We start from the raw sequence: 6,617 nt of genomic DNA on the forward strand, positions 1-6,617 counted from the left end.
TAGTCTTGGTTTGGACTTCTTTTTAGCTAATAAATACTTTAGAGTTGCGTGGTTTGAGTACACTACCACCTTAGTACCAAGTAGGTAGGCTCGGAATTTATCCAGAGCAAAAATAATAGCCAGAAGCTCTTTCTCAGTGGTAGTGTAATTAGACTGAGCAGCGTCTAATGTCTTTGAAGCATATGCAATTACAAAAGGATCCTTACCTACGCGCTGAGCCAGCGCTGCTCCTACAGCATGGTTGGAGGCATCACACATAATCTCAAAGAGCTGGCTCCAGTCTGGTCCTCTTACAATTAGAGCTTGAGTCAAGGCGATCTTCAGCTTATCAAACGCCTCCATACAGTCCTCACTCAACTCGAATTCAACATCCTTCTGTAGCAGTCTGGATAAGGGCAATGCTACCTTACTAAAGTCCTTGATGAATCTCTGGTAGAAACCTGCATGGCCAAGGAACGAATGAACTTCCCTCACGAAGGAGGGGTAAGGTAGACTAGAAATGACATTTACCTTTGCTGGATCTACAGAGATACCAATATTAGAAACAATGTGTCCTAGAACAATACCTTGTTTGACCATAAAATAAAACTTTTCAAAATTCAAAACAAGGTTTGAACTAACACACCTGTCTAATACTCTAGATAAACTATCCAAGCAAAGGCTAAAGGAATCACCGTACACGCTAAAATCATCCATAAAAACCTCCATACAGCTCTCAAGAAGATCAGAAAAAAGACTCATCATGCACCTTTAGAAAGTAGCTGGTGCATTGCATAAGCCAAAAGGCATCCTCTTGTAAGCATAAGTTCCAAAGGGACATATAAAAGTAGTCTTTTCCTGATCTTTAGGAGCTATATGAATCTAGAAATAGCCTGTGTAACCATCTAAAAAGCAATAATGTGATTCACCTGACAGGCAATCCAGCATTTGATCAATGAATGGAAGGGGATAGTGATCCTTACGAGTGGCCTGGTTGAGGCGCTTGTAATCAATGCAAATCCTTCAGGAATTCTGCACTCTAGTAGCTATGAGCTCTCCATGCTCATCCTTCACTGTAGTGACTCCAGACTTCTTGGGCACCACTTGTACTGGGCTGACCCATTCGCTATCTGAGATGGGGTAGATGATATCTACCTCAAGTAATCTGGTCACTTCCTTTTTAACAACCTCCAAGATGGTGGGATTCAGCCTTCTTTGGGGTTAACGGACAGGCCTTGCTCCCTTTTCTAAAAATATTCTATGCTCACAAACTTTAGGGCTGATGCCTACTATATCCGCCAGGCTCCACCCAATGGCCTTCTTATGTCTTCTTAGCACACTAAACAGCTGCTCTTCTTGTTGGGAAGTGAGTTCCCTTGCAATGATGACTGGGAGCTTCTGATTATCCTCAAGGTAAGCATACTTGAGGTGGGGTGGAAGTGGCTTTAACTCCAATTTCTGCTCCTGACTGGGCACTGGATCTTCTAGAGCTAGTGATAATGGCAAGGTGTCCTCATTGTGTTCAGAGGGTTTCTCCACACTTGGACCATACTCCATGTGCATCTCTTATATTTCTTCTTGGTGAACCATAGCCACGGTCTCATCAATGATGTCACACTGGAAGATGGAATGGTCTTCTGGAGGATGCTTCATAGCTTCATTCAGATTGAAGCTTACTACTCGACTGTCTATCTCAAAAGAATAGGTTCCTGAGAAGGCATCCAGCTTGAACTTCGAAGTCTTCAGGAATGGTCTTCCAAGCAGGATGGACGACGGTCTTCCTGAGTCATTTTGGGGCATCTCCAAGATATAGAAGTCGATGGAAAATATGAGCCCCTTAATGCTCACCAGCACGTCCTCAGCAATTCCAACCACTGTAATAATGCTTTTATCTGCTAACACAAAACGAGCTGCCGAACTTTTTAAGGGAGGAAGCCTCAAAGCATCATATGTAGACAAAGGCATAATACTTATGCACGCTCCTAAATCACCCATGCAGTCAGAAAATATTACACCCCCAATGGTACAGTTAACCATGCATGGTCCTGGGTCACTACATTTTTCAGGTATATCCCCCATTAAAGCAGATATGGAACTACCTAAAGGAATAGTTTCTAATTCATTAATCTTATCCTTATGCATGCACAAATCCTTTAGAAACTTTGCATATTTAGGTACTTGCTGAATGACATCAAAAAGGGGAATAGTTACCTCAACCTTTTTGAAGATTTCTACCATTTTGGGATCAAGTTCCATCTGCTTTCTGGACTTCCTTGCAAGGTGTGGAAATGGGATAGGAATGGCGTCTCTTATAGCTTCAGCTTCCTTTGGTTCTCCATTCCTTGGTTGAGCTGCTTCTTCTTCAATTATGTCTTGTACTTCATCTTCCTCTTCAACATCCTCCACTTCAACCATGTCCTCGACCAGAGCGTGTTCTTGTGGGGTTGGCTCCTCATGATTCCTCTCTTGCAGTGTGGTTCCGGACCTCAAAGTAATGGCATTGATGCTAACTTTGGGGTTGGGTAAGGGTTGAGAAGGAATTCCACTGGAGCTTGCAGGTTGAGTGTTAGAGGTACTCGATGATCCTATCTGGGAGACAAGAGCTTGTATAGCAGAAGTTAGACCGTTAAGTGTGCTTTCCATGGTCTTTTGCCCTTGCGCAAGGGAGTGAAGCAACTCGTCATTAGAAGAAGAGGGGTAAGTGATCTGAGGAATCTGCTGTTGGTTGTTCTGAGGTCCTTGGGACTGCCTTAGGTGAGGTGCTCTGTAAGGCTGGTTCTGATTCTGCTGTTGATAGGAATGGTTCTGCTGATTTCAGTTCTGCTGATTGTTATTATTATTCCACCTCTGATTGCTATTATGGTCTCTGCCTCCTTTGTTGGAGTTGTCTTGCCAACCTTGGTTATAGTTCCCACCTTAGTTATAGTTGCTGCCTTGGTTATAGTTGCCACCTTGTTGATAGGATCCTTGATTTGGGCGGTCATAGAAATTGTGAGTAGCTGCCAAGGTATTGTCCTCTTGGTGGAGCTATGGACACTCGTCAGTGTAGTGACTATAATCAGCATATATTCGGCATACTCTTTGAGGAACCAGTTGTTGACTATGTTGTGGTGAGGGAGGTTGAGATTGTTATTGATTCAGATTTATCTGCTTCAGTAGGTTGGTCATCTCACACATAGCCTATGTGAAAGCAGTGGTCTCACCGCCAGAGGAGATCTCTGCAACAGCTTTGGGATGTTTCCTGTGTCTGGCATTCCGAGTCGACTCAGCTAGATCGGCAATCAGCTGCCACGCTTCTATTGTCGTCTTGTACTTCTTCAGAGAGCCATTACTTGTAGCATCTAGTGTGGTCTTGTCCTGAGGCTTCATGCCTTGTGTGAAGTAACTGATCAACACCATCTCATCAATCTTGTGGTGGGGACATGAGTCTAAGAGATTCCTGAAGCGTTCCCAGTACTCATAAAGGGTTTTTGATTCTCCTTGGATAATGTATGAGATCTCTTTCCTCAATCTGTTTGTAACCTCATCTGGAAAGTATTTGTCTAGGAACTCTCTCCTGAGCGTATCCCAATTAGTAACGACTGCCTCTGGTTGAGTATAGTACCACTCCCTCGCCTTTCTCTCAAGAGAAAACGGGAAGCCAATCAGCCAAATAGTAGTCTCATCAGCACCATGATGCCTGGCAGTAGAACAGGCTGTCTAAAAATCTCGGAGGTGCTTTATAGGCTCCTGAGCAGGTAAGCCATGAAACTTGGGCATCAAGTTGATTAGCGACGTCTTCAGTTCAAAATCTGCAGCCAGATTTGGGTGACGCGCTAGATACGGTTGCAGGGTGAAGTCTGGGGCTCCAACTTCCTGGAGAGTAATTCTCCTGGGCTCTGCCATGTCACCTGCACGTATATCAACCGAATCAGTAGTAGATGAGCTTGTTTCTTCCTCAAATGGTGGTTCAGATTCGCTCTCAGATAATACTAGTAAATTAGCAACATCCACTTCACCACCCTCAGAGGCTAACCGACGCCGAGCTCGCCTAATACGTGAAAGAGTTCTTGCAATTTCAGAATCAAATGCGGCTAAGCTCGAATCAGACAGTGAACGCGTCATTCAATGAAAGAAACATACAGCTCATGGTAATAAAACAAAATAAAATAAAATGCAAATAAATAAATTCCAACCGATAAATTAGCATACTATTGCAACTCCCTGGCAACGGCGCTAAAAATTGATGCGGCAGAAATTGGCCGATTAAGAAATTAATAATAGAAATACATTGCAAGTACAGTTCTTAACCAGCAAAAATCCGCTTATCAATTTAGAAGAGTTATCACAGATTTAAGAATAAAATACTGGGAGTATGAATCCCAGGTCGTCTCCCAACGAATTGACACAAGAGTGCAGCTTATCGGTTAGAGGTTTTCCCAGAAATTTTGAGTTTGAGAAACAGAAAAATAAATAATTGTAAAATAAGCAACGGAAATTAACGAGAGAATTTATATAATTCAATTAAAAGCCCTGATCGGGAGAAAATTAATTAAAATTTCTATCCTTGTTGAATTTTCCCAAGTGTAATAATAAAAAGTTGTTGCTCTACTTGGTCATCCCTTAATTAATAAGGGAAAGTCAAGTAACTAACTAACCAACTATATCACAGGTCCCAATCCTCTCCTAAGAAAAGATTAGAGTTAGAGACTAGAGTTGTCAATCATCAACTTCCAATTAGGATTAACACTAGAGTATTCCAACTCAAGGTTCTCCTTTTAATCAACTCCCAATTAAGTTAGGAAACTACTCCATTAACATGAATATAACTTTCACAGAATTAAAAAGGGAATAAAAGGAAGACATGATAAACAATAATTGAAAATTAATTAAAAGTAAAAATGGTTCTTTACATTAATAAATCCCAAAATGCAACATACTTATCCAAACAGGGTTAATGGGCAGTAAAAAGTAAAGGAATAAGAAAACAAACTAGAATAATAGCGAATCCCACAGAGGTAATGACTCTTCTCAATATCCAAAGCAAAAGCAATAATCTCTAAAACTATGAATGTGAAGAACCCTAGAGGAAGGAGTAGAATTCTCTCTAAGATTCCAAAAACTAAACTAAAACTATGTGTAATGAGAATGTGTGTTGAGTCTCTGCTGTTCCCTGGCTCTAGTCTGTGTTTCTGGGCCGAAAACTGGGTCCAAACTCGGCCCGAAATTGCCCCCAACGTTTTCTATTATTTCTGCAGATCACGCATGTCATGCGTACGCGTCGCCGGTCAAATTCGCTTCCACGCGTACGCGTCAGGTACACGCACGCGTCGCTGTGCAAAACTCCAAGTCGCGCGCACGCGTGAGCCATGCGTGCGCGTCGATTCTCGCTGGTTGTCTCCTTTATTTCTTGTGCTCCTTCCATTTTTGCAAGCTTCCTTTCCATCCTCTAAGCCATTCCTGCCCTATAAAGCCTGAAAACACTGAACACACGGATCACGGTATCGAATGGTATGAAAGGACATTAAAAATACACAATTTAAAGGCTTAGAAAGCAAGTTTTCAATCATAGATCATAATTAGGAAGGAATTGTAAAATCATGCAAATAGTATGAATAAGTGAGTAAAGAGTTGATAAAAACTACTCAAAATTAGCACAAGATAAACCATAAAATAGTGGTTTATCACACGCACGGAGAGCTAGCGGGTGGGTTATTGCGTGACTTTCAGATCTTTTGCTTCTCCATCCAGAGCTTTCTGTATGAGGGTTTGAAGTGATAGTTTTGCCTAACTGCACCTTTTAGAAGAGGGATAGTAACTGATGGGTTGGACTATATGAGGGGCAGGATGACACTACAAATAAGGTTGTTGTCCAACTATTGATGGTCCTAAGACATGGTAGGGACTAAATAGGTGTGCGGACCGCCGAATTTACACACCTCCTTAACGAATTAAAATATAATCGGTAGGAATTCAAAACCAAAATAATCATGATAAATAAAAATATACATTACAATAGAAAGTAAGGCTTACCAATATCTGATATTCTGTCTGAAGACAACATGGAGACTCCAAAGATATCCTGCTGCAAATTGCCTGCAATGCACATGGTACTTTGATCGATTCGACTCCACAACTCGACACTCAACACTTCTCCGAATACATTTACAACAGCATATCTACTACCACTAGACATTTTTACTAAATTTATTGAAAACGGAGGAGAAGAAGTGAAATGTTTGTAGAGAATATAAATGGTTGCAGATCTTTTTATAAATGTTCGAAAGTTGTCATACTTTATCTTATTTATAGTGCAAACGAGTTAATTTCTGTAATATCTCGTTTATACTGTAAATAAATTGAGGTTGAATATATCTCGTTTATAGTATAAACAAGATACATGTTGGTCGCCCTTTCCAATGTATCACGTGTGCAAATGTGATACGTGCAATATCAAACGTATCTTATCTCGTTTACTTAATCTCAATTTGTTTACACCGTGAACAAAATAAGTAAAAACATAAAAATTCGTATATACGCTATAAATTATCTATATCCGTAAATAAAATATTTAAATTATTTATTTAAAAAATTCTAACATTAATGACTAGAATATTTTTTTATTTTATAATGAACTTTTATTAATCTAATATACAATT

The sequence above is a fragment of the Arachis ipaensis genome, chromosome B08 (assembly GCF_000816755.2).
Source record: "Arachis ipaensis cultivar K30076 chromosome B08, Araip1.1, whole genome shotgun sequence".
NCBI lineage: Eukaryota > Viridiplantae > Streptophyta > Magnoliopsida > Fabales > Fabaceae > Arachis > Arachis ipaensis.